At 45.8% G+C, this 14,398-nt stretch overlaps 4 non-coding genes across 4 annotated transcripts; all 4 read right to left on the bottom strand.

Annotated features, from left to right (window-relative positions):
• Positions 1-2,633: 2,633 nt before the first annotated feature.
• trnav-aac (transfer RNA valine (anticodon AAC)) lies at positions 2,634-2,706 on the bottom strand. Its single transcript has one exon. It is a non-coding gene; the product is annotated as a tRNA-Val (tRNA).
• A 2,686-nt stretch (positions 2,707-5,392) lies between these two features.
• Positions 5,393-5,465, bottom strand: trnav-aac (transfer RNA valine (anticodon AAC)). The gene has a single exon. It is a non-coding gene; the product is annotated as a tRNA-Val (tRNA).
• A 2,686-nt stretch (positions 5,466-8,151) lies between these two features.
• On the bottom strand, positions 8,152-8,224 carry trnav-aac (transfer RNA valine (anticodon AAC)). Its single transcript has one exon. It is a non-coding gene; the product is annotated as a tRNA-Val (tRNA).
• Positions 8,225-13,669: 5,445 nt separating this feature from the next.
• On the bottom strand, positions 13,670-13,742 carry trnav-aac (transfer RNA valine (anticodon AAC)). The gene has a single exon. It is a non-coding gene; the product is annotated as a tRNA-Val (tRNA).
• Between the last annotated feature and the right edge of the window lie 656 nt (positions 13,743-14,398).

Genomic DNA, 14,398 nt, shown 5'->3' with positions numbered 1-14,398 from the left:
TGTATGGACCGGAGGGCGAGGTGGAATAAGCTGGGACGACTTTCCCTGCAGCGTAACGGCTGCGATATGATCTTATGGAAGGGTTGTAAACTGAGTATTTCTGTGTTTTACCCAAATTGGGGTGAGTTGAAAACTCGAGAGCATAGGTTTAAGGTGAGTGGGCTGAAATTGACAAACGACCTGAGGCACATTTCCCACACAGAAGGTTGTGCGTGCATGGAATGAGCTCCCAGAGGAAGTGGAGAAGGCTATTACACTCAGAAAATTGCAAAGGTAATCGGATGAGTTTCTGGACAGGATGGGTTTAGAGGGATTGGGGCCAAATGCTGGGGAACGGGACTTGTTTAATTTTGGTTATGTGGTGAGCATGGATGAGATACACCTAAATATCTGTTTCCACGCCGTGTACCCCCATAACGTCGTGTTGCGAACACCGGCTTTAAAGGATTACTTTTTAGCGGAGTTTTCCATCGCAGTCTGTGGCACAATCGTTTAGTCTGTTCGACTGCTCACGGGAAAGGTAGTATTGTGAAACACTGCAGATACGAACAACTTCCTTAATTTTGCCCCGACTGACCATACTCCGTGAAATTTTCCAAGACCTCAATTGTGGAGTTTTGCTGCTCGAAGTTACCTCAGAAACCCTGTTAACTCGTAATGTGCTGAGCGAATCGCAAAACAGAAAGCATTTTTCACGGAACACAAACAAAACTGGCATGCCGAATGCATTTTCAGACAGAGAGATGCATGAATGCTAAATGTGTCACAGTCCGAGGGCATGAGTCATAAAGTAATCTCACAACTAACAACAGGGCAATTCCAAACTGCTCTTTCAAACATACTGCAGCGTTAGTGCACCACCACTTTCCAGACAATGCTGAAAAGAGAGATAGAAAGAACATCATAAGAACGGGCCATAAGAAGTGAATTTCACCATTCACAGTCTCGATTAGATTACCTTTTCCTTCTGATGTCTCCAGGACGGAAATGAAGGAAATGGGAGAAATTCAATAACATATGACACCGAAATTCATTGGAACGATTTTCCCATTGGACAGAAAACCAAATAACGACGAGTCGAGTCACCGCAGGACTTTGTTTCACAACGGCGATGAAATAATAGTCTCCATTCGTTTCCAGTAAAAGCACAAATCGCTTTGGAACAGCAGAGCTGTTTGCGATTTTCCGCGCGGGAGGCGAACGCGATCATGACAGCAGAGACACTTGGACACTTCGGTCAAATAACCATGAGCTGCTAGACATTACTACAATTTCGATTCTTGCTTTGCTAAATGATTTCACACATTGCTCGAAACAGGACGACTTTCACGTTTACACGGAACACGAAACACACCTGACTACAGGGAAAATGCACAAAGCTGAGCAGGCCGTGTTCCACATCAAACCGTGCAGCATTTATTCAGTCACTGTGTCTGTTTTGCAGAAGAAGGGTCCCAAAGAATGTTCTCCACCCTAAAACCGGAGGTCGCATTACAATCCGAGAACGACAGATCACATTGTGAGCATGCTCTGACCTCGGGGCCGGTTCGAGATGCCACTTTCCGTGCCTTTTACTTTAACCGTGCAATTTGCTGCAGAGATGTTCACTCCTGGACATGAGCCACGTGGATACCAACTGAGTCGGAAACCTGTGCGGGAATCGACGAGAAGCGATTCAATAAATTTTGCTAACTTCCATGGTGCTTATTGGAAATGCAGTTTCTGTTCAAGTCAATCGAAAAGGCAGTTTCTGAACATCGTAACAGAAGTCAAAAGGTAATTACCTCACCCCACCCCCACTCCGGAAGAGGTGCTAACTGCCCTTGAGTGCTTTTTGATCTCGATGTGAAGAGCTCACACGCCTCTGAGTCACCTTCAAGTCTCTGTTTGCGGAGTGAATCACAAAGAAGGACTTTTACCAGAGCTGCAACCGCCTCACTTCCCCACTCGCTCTCCCCTTTTACATTTTCCTGCTCGTCAGTGATTTAAAGAAAACCAAATGGATGCGATGTCATTCTGTAGCCTCTCTGTCGATTCCTCCGTTTCAGTTCCAACATGGCTTAGATCTCGGGGCGCACCTTAATATTAGCGGCGCTATGAAAGCACAAGTTCAAAGGTTCCTCTGAGAGTGTAAATTATTTCATTGCTGTTGCTGATTGAATGAGCCACTAACGTGCGAACTGCCCCAAAATATGATTCAGGAATCTGGTACCAACTCTCGCGCGTTGAATAACGACAGACAGCTTCCAAATGAGGCCTTTCAGAGACGACTTTGGGGTACATTTGACAGACAGACAAGTTCAGGAATCCGTGGTGCGCTGTGACACCAGCGCAGCAGCTTCTTCCCTGCCTTTGAACCGGGCCGCCTGCGCAAGGAATGCAAATGCGGTACTGCTTTTCGTGGAAGGATCAGAACGCGGCAAGGACACTCTCAAACAGAATGGCATATGCATCAGAACCAGGTTGGAGAAAAACTTTATAATGCTTTACACAGTAATTAAATGGAGTTGCCTTACATTTCACTACGAGAGCAGATTCTTTCAAGCAAATTCGAAGGCAGGTTTGCAGATGGGAAAGCAAGCAAGAAAGCTCCGTTCTTGTCCATGTAAAAGGCTGCAGTTGACGAACAAAGCAGTTTCTGCCCAGTTTCGAACTAGGGACCTTTCGCGTGTTAGGCGAACGTGATGACCACTACACTACAGAAACCAGCCGCGGTCGCCGTGAAATTGATGACAATATATAGACAATGATTTCGTCAATGTATGGACCGGAGGGCGAGGTGGAATAAGCTGGGACGACTTTCCCTGCAGCGTAACGGCTGCGATACGATCTTATGGAAGGGTTGTAAACTGAGTATTTCTGTGTTTTACCCAAATTGGGGTGAGTTGAAAACTCGAGAGCATAGGTTTAAGGTGAGTGGGCTGAAATTGACAAACGACCTGAGGCACATTTCCCACACAGAAGGTTGTGCGTGTATGGAATGAGCTCCCAGAGGAAGTGGAGAAGGCTATTACACTCAGAAAATTGCAAAGGTAATCGGATGAGTTTCTGGACAGGATGGGTTTAGAGGGATTGGGGCCAAATGCTGGGGAACGGGACTTGTTTAATTTTGGTTATGTGGTGAGCATGGATGAGATACACCTAAATATCTGTTTCCACGCCGTGTACCCCCATAACGTCTTGTTGCTAACACTGGCTGTAAAGGATTACTTTTTAGCGGAGTTTTCCATCGCAGTCTGTGGCACAATCGTTTAGTCTGTTCGACTGCTCACGGGAAAGGTAGTATTGTGAAACACTGCAGATACGAACAACTTCCTTAATTTTGCCCCGACTGACCATACTCCGTGAAATTTTCCAAGACCTCAATTGAGGAGTTTTGCTGCTCGAAGTTACCTCAGAAACCCTGTTAACTCGTAATGTGCTGAGCGAATCGCAAAACAGAAAGCATTTTTCACGGAACACAAACAAAACTGGCATGCCGAATGCATTTTCAGACAGAGAGATGCATGAATGCTAAATGTGTCACAGTCCGAGGGCATGAGTCATAAAGTAATCTCACAACTAAAAACAGGGCAATTCCAAACTACTCTTTCAAACATACTGCAGCGTTAGTGCACCACCACTTTCCAGACAATGCTGAAAAGAGAGATAGAAAGAACATCATAAGAACGGGCCATAAAAAGTGAATTTCACCATTCACAGTCTCGATTAGATTACCTTTTCCTTCTGATGACTCCAGGACGGAAATGAAGGAAATGGGAGAAATTCAATAACATATGACACCGAAATTCATTGGAACGATTTTCCCATTGGACAGAAAACCAAATAACGACGAGTCGAGTCACCGCAGGACTTTGTTTCACAACAGCGATGAAATAATAGTCTCCATTCGGTTCCAGTAAAAGCACAAATCGCTTTGGAACAGCAGAGCTGTTTGCGATTTTCCGCGCGGGAGGCGAACGCGATCATGACAGCAGAGACACTTGGACACTTCGGTCAAATAACCATGAGCTGCTAGACATTACTACAATTTCGATTCTTGCTTTGCTAAATGATTTCACACATTGCTCGAAACAGGACGACTTTCACGTTTACACGGAACACGAAACACACCTGACTACAGGGAAAATGCACAAAGCTGAGCAGGCCGTGTTCCACATCAAACCGTGCATCATTTATTCAGTCACTGTGTCTGTTTTGCAGAAGAAGGGTCCCAAAGAATGTTCTCCACCCTAAAACCGGAGGTCGCATTACAATCCGAGAACGACAGATCACATTGTGAGCATGCTCTGACCTCGGGGCCGGTTCGAGATGCCACTTTCCGTGCCTTTTACTTTAACCGTGCAATTTGCTGCAGAGATGTTCACTCCTGGACATGAGCCACGTGGATACCAACTGAGTCGGAAACCTGTGCGGGAATCGACGAGAAGCGATTCAATAAATTTTGCTAACTTCCATGGTGCTTATTGGAAATGCAGTTTCTGTTCAAGTCAATCGAAAAGGCAGTTTCTGAACATAGTAACAGAAGTCAAAAGGTAATTACCTCACCCCACCCCCACTCCGGAAGAGGTGCTAACTGCCCTTGAGTGCTTTTTGATCTCGATGTGAAGAGCTCACACGCCTCTGAGTCACCTTCAAGTCTCTGTTTGCGGAGTGAATCACAAAGAAGGACTTTTACCAGAGCTGCAACCGCCTCACTTCCCCACTCGCTCTCCCCTTTTACATTTTCCTGCTCGTCAGTGATTTAAAGAAAACCAAATGGATGCGATGTCATTCTGTAGCCTCTCTGTCGATTCCTCCGTTTCAGTTCCAACATGGCTTAGATCTCGGGGCGCACCTTAATATTAGCGGCGCTATGAAAGCACAAGTTCAAAGGTTCCTCTGAGAGTGTAAATTATTTCATTGCTGTTGCTGATTGAATGAGCCACTAACGTGCGAACTGCCCCAAAATATGATTCAGGAATCTGGTACCAACTCTCGCGCGTTGAATAACGACAGACAGCTTCCAAATGAGGCCTTTCAGAGACGACTTTGGGGTACATTTGACAGACAGACAAGTTCAGGAATCCGTGGTGCGCTGTGACACCAGCGCAGCAGCTTCTTCCCTGCCTTTGAACCGGGCCGCCTGCGCAAGGAATGCAAATGCGGTACTGCTTTTCGTGGAAGGATCAGAACGCGGCAAGGACACTCTCAAACAGAATGGCATATGCATCAGAACCAGGTTGCAGAAAAACTTTATAATGCTTTACACAGTAATTAAATGGAGTTGCCTTACATTTCACTACGAGAGCAGATTCTTTCAAGCAAATTCGAAGGCAGGTTTGCAGATGGGAAAGCAAGCAAGAAAGCTCCGTTCTTGTCCATGTAAAAGGCTGCAGTTGACGAACAAAGCAGTTTCTGCCCAGTTTCGAACTAGGGACCTTTCGCGTGTTAGGCGAACGTGATGACCACTACACTACAGAAACCAGCCGCGGTCGCCGTGAAATTTATGACAATATATAGACAATGATTTCGTCAATGTATGGACCGGAGGGCGAGGTGGAATAAGCTGGGACGACTTTCCCTGCAGCGTAACGGCTGCGATATGATCTTATGGAAGGGTTGTAAACTGAGTATTTCTGTGTTTTACCCAAATTGGGGTGAGTTGAAAACTCGAGAGCATAGGTTTAAGGTGAGTGGGCTGAAATTGACAAACGACCTGAGGCACATTTCCCACACAGAAGGTTGTGCGTGCATGGAATGAGCTCCCAGAGGAAGTGGAGAAGGCTATTACACTCAGAAAATTGCAAAGGTAATCGGATGAGTTTCTGGACAGGATGGGTTTAGAGGGATTGGGGCCAAATGCTGGGGAACGGGACTTGTTTAATTTTGGTTATGTGGTGAGCATGGATGAGATACACCTAAATATCTGTTTCCACGCCGTGTACCCCCATAACGTCGTGTTGCGAACACCGGCTTTAAAGGATTACTTTTTAGCGGAGTTTTCCATCGCAGTCTGTGGCACAATCGTTTAGTCTGTTCGACTGCTCACGGGAAAGGTAGTATTGTGAAACACTGCAGATACGAACAACTTCCTTAATTTTGCCCCGACTGACCATACTCCGTGAAATTTTCCAAGACCTCAATTGTGGAGTTTTGCTGCTCGAAGTTACCTCAGAAACCCTGTTAACTCGTAATGTGCTGAGCGAATCGCAAAACAGAAAGCATTTTTCACGGAACACAAACAAAACTGGCATGCCGAATGCATTTTCATACAGAGAGATGCATGAATGCTAAATGTGTCACAGTCCGAGGGCATGAGTCATAAAGTAATCTCACAACTAACAACAGGGCAATTCCAAACTGCTCTTTCAAACATACTGCAGCGTTAGTGCACCACCACTTTCCAGACAATGCTGAAAAGAGAGATAGAAAGAACATCATAAGAACGGGCCATAAGAAGTGAATTTCACCATTCACAGTCTCGATTAGATTACCTTTTCCTTCTGATGTCTCCAGGACGGAAATGAAGGAAATGGGAGAAATTCAATAACATATGACACCGAAATTCATTGGAACGATTTTCCCATTGGACAGAAAACCAAATAACGACGAGTCGAGTCACCGCAGGACTTTGTTTCACAACGGCGATGAAATAATAGTCTCCATTCGTTTCCAGTAAAAGCACAAATCGCTTTGGAACAGCAGAGCTGTTTGCGATTTTCCGCGCGGGAGGCGAACGCGATCATGACAGCAGAGACACTTGGACACTTCGGTCAAATAACCATGAGCTGCTAGACATTACTACAATTTCGATTCTTGCTTTGCTAAATGATTTCACACATTGCTCGAAACAGGACGACTTTCACGTTTACACGGAACACGAAACACACCTGACTACAGGGAAAATGCACAAAGCTGAGCAGGCCGTGTTCCACATCAAACCGTGCAGCATTTATTCAGTCACTGTGTCTGTTTTGCAGAAGAAGGGTCCCAAAGAATGTTCTCCACCCTAAAACCGGAGGTCGCATTACAATCCGAGAACGACAGATCACATTGTGAGCATGCTCTGACCTCGGGGCCGGTTCGAGATGCCACTTTCCGTGCCTTTTACTTTAACCGTGCAATTTGCTGCAGAGATGTTCACTCCTGGACATGAGCCACGTGGATACCAACTGAGTCGGAAACCTGTGCGGGAATCGACGAGAAGCGATTCAATAAATTTTGCTAACTTCCATGGTGCTTATTGGAAATGCAGTTTCTGTTCAAGTCAATCGAAAAGGCAGTTTCTGAACATCGTAACAGAAGTCAAAAGGTAATTACCTCACCCCACCCCCACTCCGGAAGAGGTGCTAACTGCCCTTGAGTGCTTTTTGATCTCGATGTGAAGAGCTCACACGCCTCTGAGTCACCTTCAAGTCTCTGTTTGCGGAGTGAATCACAAAGAAGGACTTTTACCAGAGCTGCAACCGCCTCACTTCCCCACTCGCTCTCCCCTTTTACATTTTCCTGCTCGTCAGTGATTTAAAGAAAACCAAATGGATGCGATGTCATTCTGTAGCCTCTCTGTCGATTCCTCCGTTTCAGTTCCAACATGGCTTAGATCTCGGGGCGCACCTTAATATTAGCGGCGCTATGAAAGCACAAGTTCAAAGGTTCCTCTGAGAGTGTAAATTATTTCATTGCTGTTGCTGATTGAATGAGCCACTAACGTGCGAACTGCCCCAAAATATGATTCAGGAATCTGGTACCAACTCTCGCGCGTTGAATAACGACAGACAGCTTCCAAATGAGGCCTTTCAGAGACGACTTTGGGGTACATTTGACAGACAGACAAGTTCAGGAATCCGTGGTGCGCTGTGACACCAGCGCAGCAGCTTCTTCCCTGCCTTTGAACCGGGCCGCCTGCGCAAGGAATGCAAATGCGGTACTGCTTTTCGTGGAAGGATCAGAACGCGGCAAGGACACTCTCAAACAGAATGGCATATGCATCAGAACCAGGTTGGAGAAAAACTTTATAATGCTTTACACAGTAATTAAATGGAGTTGCCTTACATTTCACTACGAGAGCAGATTCTTTCAAGCAAATTCGAAGGCAGGTTTGCAGATGGGAAAGCAAGCAAGAAAGCTCCGTTCTTGTCCATGTAAAAGGCTGCAGTTGACGAACAAAGCAGTTTCTGCCCAGTTTCGAACTAGGGACCTTTCGCGTGTTAGGCGAACGTGATGACCACTACACTACAGAAACCAGCCGCGGTCGCCGTGAAATTGATGACAATATATAGACAATGATTTCGTCAATGTATGGACCGGAGGGCGAGGTGGAATAAGCTGGGACGACTTTCCCTGCAGCGTAACGGCTGCGATACGATCTTATGGAAGGGTTGTAAACTGAGTATTTCTGTGTTTTACCCAAATTGGGGTGAGTTGAAAACTCGAGAGCATAGGTTTAAGGTGAGTGGGCTGAAATTGACAAACGACCTGAGGCACATTTCCCACACAGAAGGTTGTGCGTGTATGGAATGAGCTCCCAGAGGAAGTGGAGAAGGCTATTACACTCAGAAAATTGCAAAGGTAATCGGATGAGTTTCTGGACAGGATGGGTTTAGAGGGATTGGGGCCAAATGCTGGGGAACGGGACTTGTTTAATTTTGGTTATGTGGTGAGCATGGATGAGATACACCTAAATATCTGTTTCCACGCCGTGTACCCCCATAACGTCTTGTTGCTAACACTGGCTGTAAAGGATTACTTTTTAGCGGAGTTTTCCATCGCAGTCTGTGGCACAATCGTTTAGTCTGTTCGACTGCTCACGGGAAAGGTAGTATTGTGAAACACTGCAGATACGAACAACTTCCTTAATTTTGCCCCGACTGACCATACTCCGTGAAATTTTCCCAGACCTCAATTGAGGAGTTTTGCTGCTCGAAGTTACCTCAGAAACCCTGTTAACTCGTAATGTGCTGAGCGAATCGCAAAACAGAAAGCATTTTTCACGGAACACAAACAAAACTGGCATGCCGAATGCATTTTCAGACAGAGAGATGCATGAATGCTAAATGTGTCACAGTCCGAGGGCATGAGTCATAAAGTAATCTCACAACTAAAAACAGGGCAATTCCAAACTACTCTTTCAAACATACTGCAGCGTTAGTGCACCACCACTTTCCAGACAATGCTGAAAAGAGAGATAGAAAGAACATCATAAGAACGGGCCATAAAAAGTGAATTTCACCATTCACAGTCTCGATTAGATTACCTTTTCCTTCTGATGACTCCAGGACGGAAATGAAGGAAATGGGAGAAATTCAATAACATATGACACCGAAATTCATTGGAACGATTTTCCCATTGGACAGAAAACCAAATAACGACGAGTCGAGTCACCGCAGGACTTTGTTTCACAACAGCGATGAAATAATAGTCTCCATTCGGTTCCAGTAAAAGCACAAATCGCTTTGGAACAGCAGAGCTGTTTGCGATTTTCCGCGCGGGAGGCGAACGCGATCATGACAGCAGAGACACTTGGACACTTCGGTCAAATAACCATGAGCTGCTAGACATTACTACAATTTCGATTCTTGCTTTGCTAAATGATTTCACACATTGCTCGAAACAGGACGACTTTCACGTTTACACGGAACACGAAACACACCTGACTACAGGGAAAATGCACAAAGCTGAGCAGGCCGTGTTCCACATCAAACCGTGCATCATTTATTCAGTCACTGTGTCTGTTTTGCAGAAGAAGGGTCCCAAAGAATGTTCTCCACCCTAAAACCGGAGGTCGCATTACAATCCGAGAACGACAGATCACATTGTGAGCATGCTCTGACCTCGGGGCCGGATCGAGATGCCACTTTCCGTGCCTTTTACTTTAAAAGTGCAATTTGCTGCAGAGATGCTCACTCCTGGACATGAGCCACGTGGATACCAACTGAGTCGGAAACCTGTGCGGGAATCGACGAGAAGCGATTCAATAAATTTTGCTAACTTCCATGGTGCTTATTGGAAATGCAGTTTCTGTTCAAGTCAATCGAAAAGGCAGTTTCTGAACATAGTAACAGAAGTCAAAAGGTAATTACCTCACCCCACCCCCACTCCGGAAGAGGTGCTAACTGCCCTTGAGTGCTTTTTGATCTCGATGTGAAGAGCTCACACGCCTCTGAGTCACCTTCAAGTCTCTGTTTGCGGAGTGAATCACAAAGAAGGACTTTTACCAGAGCTGCAACCGCCTCACTTCCCCACTCGCTCTCCCCTTTTACATTTTCCTGCTCGTCAGTGATTTAAAGAAAACCAAATGGATGCGATGTCATTCTGTAGCCTCTCTGTCGATTCCTCCGTTTCAGTTCCAACATGGCTTAGATCTCGGGGCGCACCTTAATATTAGCGGCGCTATGAAAGCACAAGTTCAAAGGTTCCTCTGAGAGTGTAAATTATTTCATTGCTGTTGCTGATTGAATGAGCCACTAACGTGCGAACTGCCCCAAAATATGATTCAGGAATCTGGTACCAACTCTCGCGCGTTGAATAACGACAGACAGCTTCCAAATGAGGCCTTTCAGAGACGACTTTGGGGTACATTTGACAGACAGACAAGTTCAGGAATCCGTGGTGCGCTGTGACACCAGCGCAGCAGCTTCTTCCCTGCCTTTGAACCGGGCCGCCTGCGCAAGGAATGCAAATGCGGTACTGCTTTTCGTGGAAGGATCAGAACGCGGCAAGGACACTCTCAAACAGAATGGCATATGCATCAGAACCAGGTTGGAGAAAAACTTTATAATGCTTTACACAGTAATTAAATGGAGTTGCCTTACATTTCACGACGAGAGCAGATTCTTTCAAGCAAATTCGAAGGCAGGTTTGCAGATGGGAAAGCAAGCAAGAAAGCTCCGTTCTTGTCCATGTAAAAGGCTGCAGTTGACGAACAAAGCAGTTTCTGCCCAGTTTCGAACTAGGGACCTTTCGCGTGTTATGCGAACGTGATGACCACTATACTACAGAAACCAGCCGCGGCTGCTGTGAGATTGATGACAATATATAGACAATGATTTCGTCAATGTTTGGACCGAAGGGCGAGGTGGAATAACCTGGGACGACTTTCCCTGCAGCGGAACGGCTGCGATACGATCTTATGGAAGGGTTGTAAACTGAGTATTTCTGTGTTTTACCCAAATTGGGGTGAGTTGAAAACTCGAGAGCATAGGTTTAAGGTGAGTGGGCTGAAATTGACAAACGACCTGAGGCACATTTCCCACACAGAAGGTTGTGCGTGTATGGAATGAGCTCCCAGAGGAAGTGGAGAAGGCTATTACACTCAGAAAATTGCAAAGGTAATCGGATGAGTTTCTGGACAGGATGGGTTTAGAGGGATTGGGGCCAAATGCTGGGGAACGGGACTTGTTTAATTTTGGTTATGTGGTGAGCATGGATGAGATACACCTAAATATCTGTTTCCACGCCGTGTACCCCCATAACGTCTTGTTGCTAACACTGGCTGTAAAGGATTACTTTTTAGCTGAGTTTTCCATCGCAGTCTGTGGCACAATCGTTTAGTCTGTTCGACTGCTCACGGGAAAGGTAGTATTGTGAAACACTGCAGATACGAACAACTTCCTTAATTTTGCCCCGACTGACCATACTCCGTGAAATTTTCCCAGACCTCAATTGAGGAGTTTTGCTGCTCGAAGTTACCTCAGAAACCCTGTTAACTCGTAATGTGCTGAGCGAATCGCAAAACAGAAAGCATTTTTCACGGAACACAAACAAAACTGGCATGCCGAATGCATTTTCAGACAGAGAGATGCATGAATGCTAAATGTGTCACAGTCCGAGGGCATGAGTCATAAAGTAATCTCACAACTAAAAACAGGGCAATTCCAAACTACTCTTTCAAACATACTGCAGCGTTAGTGCACCACCACTTTCCAGACAATGCTGAAAAGAGAGATAGAAAGAACATCATAAGAACGGGCCATAAAAAGTGAATTTCACCATTCACAGTCTCGATTAGATTACCTTTTCCTTCTGATGACTCCAGGACGGAAATGAAGGAAATGGGAGAAATTCAATAACATATGACACCGAAATTCATTGGAACGATTTTCCCATTGGACAGAAAACCAAATAACGACGAGTCGAGTCACCGCAGGACTTTGTTTCACAACAGCGATGAAATAATAGTCTCCATTCGGTTCCAGTAAAAGCACAAATCGCTTTGGAACAGCAGAGCTGTTTGCGATTTTCCGCGCGGGAGGCGAACGCGATCATGACAGCAGAGACACTTGGACACTTCGGTCAAATAACCATGAGCTGCTAGACATTACTACAATTTCGATTCTTGCTTTGCTAAATGATTTCACACATTGCTCGAAACAGGACGACTTTCACGTTTACACGGAACACGAAACACACCTGACTACAGGGAAAATGCACAAAGCTGAGCAGGCCGTGTTCCACATCAAACCGTGCATCATTTATTCAGTCACTGTGTCTGTTTTGCAGAAGAAGGGTCCCAAAGAATGTTCTCCACCCTAAAACCGGAGGTCGCATTACAATCCGAGAACGACAGATCACATTGTGAGCATGCTCTGACCTCGGGGCCGGTTCGAGATGCCACTTTCCGTGCCTTTTACTTTAACCGTGTAAATTGCTGCAGAGATGTTCACTCCTGGACATGAGCCACGTGGATACCAACTGAGTCGGAAACCTGTGCGGGAATCGACGAGAAGCGATTCAATAAATTTTGCTAACTTCCATGGTGCTTATTGGAAATGCAGTTTCTGTTCAAGTCAATCGAAAAGGCAGTTTCTGAACATAGTAACAGAAGTCAAAAGGTAATTACCTCACCCCACCCCCACTCCGGAAGAGGTGCTAACTGCCCTTGAGTGCTTTTTGATCTCGATGTGAAGAGCTCACACGCCTCTGAGTCACCTTCAAGTCTCTGTTTGCGGAGTGAATCACAAAGAAGGACTTTTACCAGAGCTGCAACCGCCTCACTTCCCCACTCGCTCTCCCCTTTTACATTTTCCTGCTCGTCAGTGATTTAAAGAAAACCAAATGGATGCGATGTCATTCTGTAGCCTCTCTGTCGATTCCTCCGTTTCAGTTCCAACATGGCTTAGATCTCGGGGCGCACCTTAATATTAGCGGCGCTATGAAAGCACAAGTTCAAAGGTTCCTCTGAGAGTGTAAATTATTTCATTGCTGTTGCTGATTGAATGAGCCACTAACGTGCGAACTGCCCCAAAATATGATTCAGGAATCTGGTACCAACTCTCGCGCGTTGAATAACGACAGACAGCTTCCAAATGAGGCCTTTCAGAGACGACTTTGGGGTACATTTGACAGACAGACAAGTTCAGGAATCCGTGGTGCGCTGTGACACCAGCGCAGCAGCTTCTTCCCTGCCTTTGAACCGGGCCGCCTGCGCAAGGAATGCAAATGCGGTACTGCTTTTCGTGGAAGGATCAGAACGCGGCAAGGACACTCTCAAACAGAATGGCATATGCATCAGAACCAGGTTGCAGAAAAACTTTATAATGCTTTACACAGTAATTAAATGGAGTTGCCTTACATTTCACTACGAGAGCAGATTCTTTCAAGCAAATTCGAAGGCAGGTTTGCAGATGGGAAAGCAAGCAAGAAAGCTCCGTTCTTGTCCATGTAAAAGGCTGCAGTTGACGAACAAAGCAGTTTCTGCCCAGTTTCGAACTAGGGACCTTTCGCGTGTTAGGCGAACGTGATGACCACTACACTACAGAAACCAGCCGCGGTCGCCGAGAAATTTATGACAATATATAGACAATGATTTCGTCAATGTATGGACCGGAGGGCGAGGTGGAATAAGCTGGGACGACTTTCCCTGCAGCGTAACGGCTGCGATATGATCTTATGGAAGGGTTGTAAACTGAGTATTTCTGTGTTTTACCCAAATTGGGGTGAGTTGAAAACTCGAGAGCATAGGTTTAAGGTGAGTGGGCTGAAATTGACAAACGACCTGAGGCACATTTCCCACACAGAAGGTTGTGCGTGCATGGAATGAGCTCCCAGAGGAAGTGGAGAAGGCTATTACACTCAGAAAATTGCAAAGGTAATCGGATGAGTTTCTGGACAGGATGGGTTTAGAGGGATTGGGGCCAAATGCTGGGGAACGGGACTTGTTTAATTTTGGTTATGTGGTGAGCATGGATGAGATACACCTAAATATCTGTTTCCACGCCGTGTACCCCCATAACGTCGTGTTGCGAACACCGGCTTTAAAGGATTACTTTTTAGCGGAGTTTTCCATCGCAGTCTGTGGCACAATCGTTTAGTCTGTTCGACTGCTCACGGGAAAGGTAGTATTGTGAAACACTGCAGATACGAACAACTTCCTTAATTTTGCCCCGACTGACCATACTCCGTGAAATTTTCCAAGACC

Source organism: Chiloscyllium punctatum, chromosome 50 (assembly GCF_047496795.1).
Source record: "Chiloscyllium punctatum isolate Juve2018m chromosome 50, sChiPun1.3, whole genome shotgun sequence".
In the NCBI taxonomy this organism is placed as follows: Eukaryota; Metazoa; Chordata; class Chondrichthyes; order Orectolobiformes; family Hemiscylliidae; genus Chiloscyllium; species Chiloscyllium punctatum.
The sequence above is the reverse complement of the archived record's forward strand: the minus strand, read 5'-3'. Positions and strand labels throughout refer to the sequence as shown.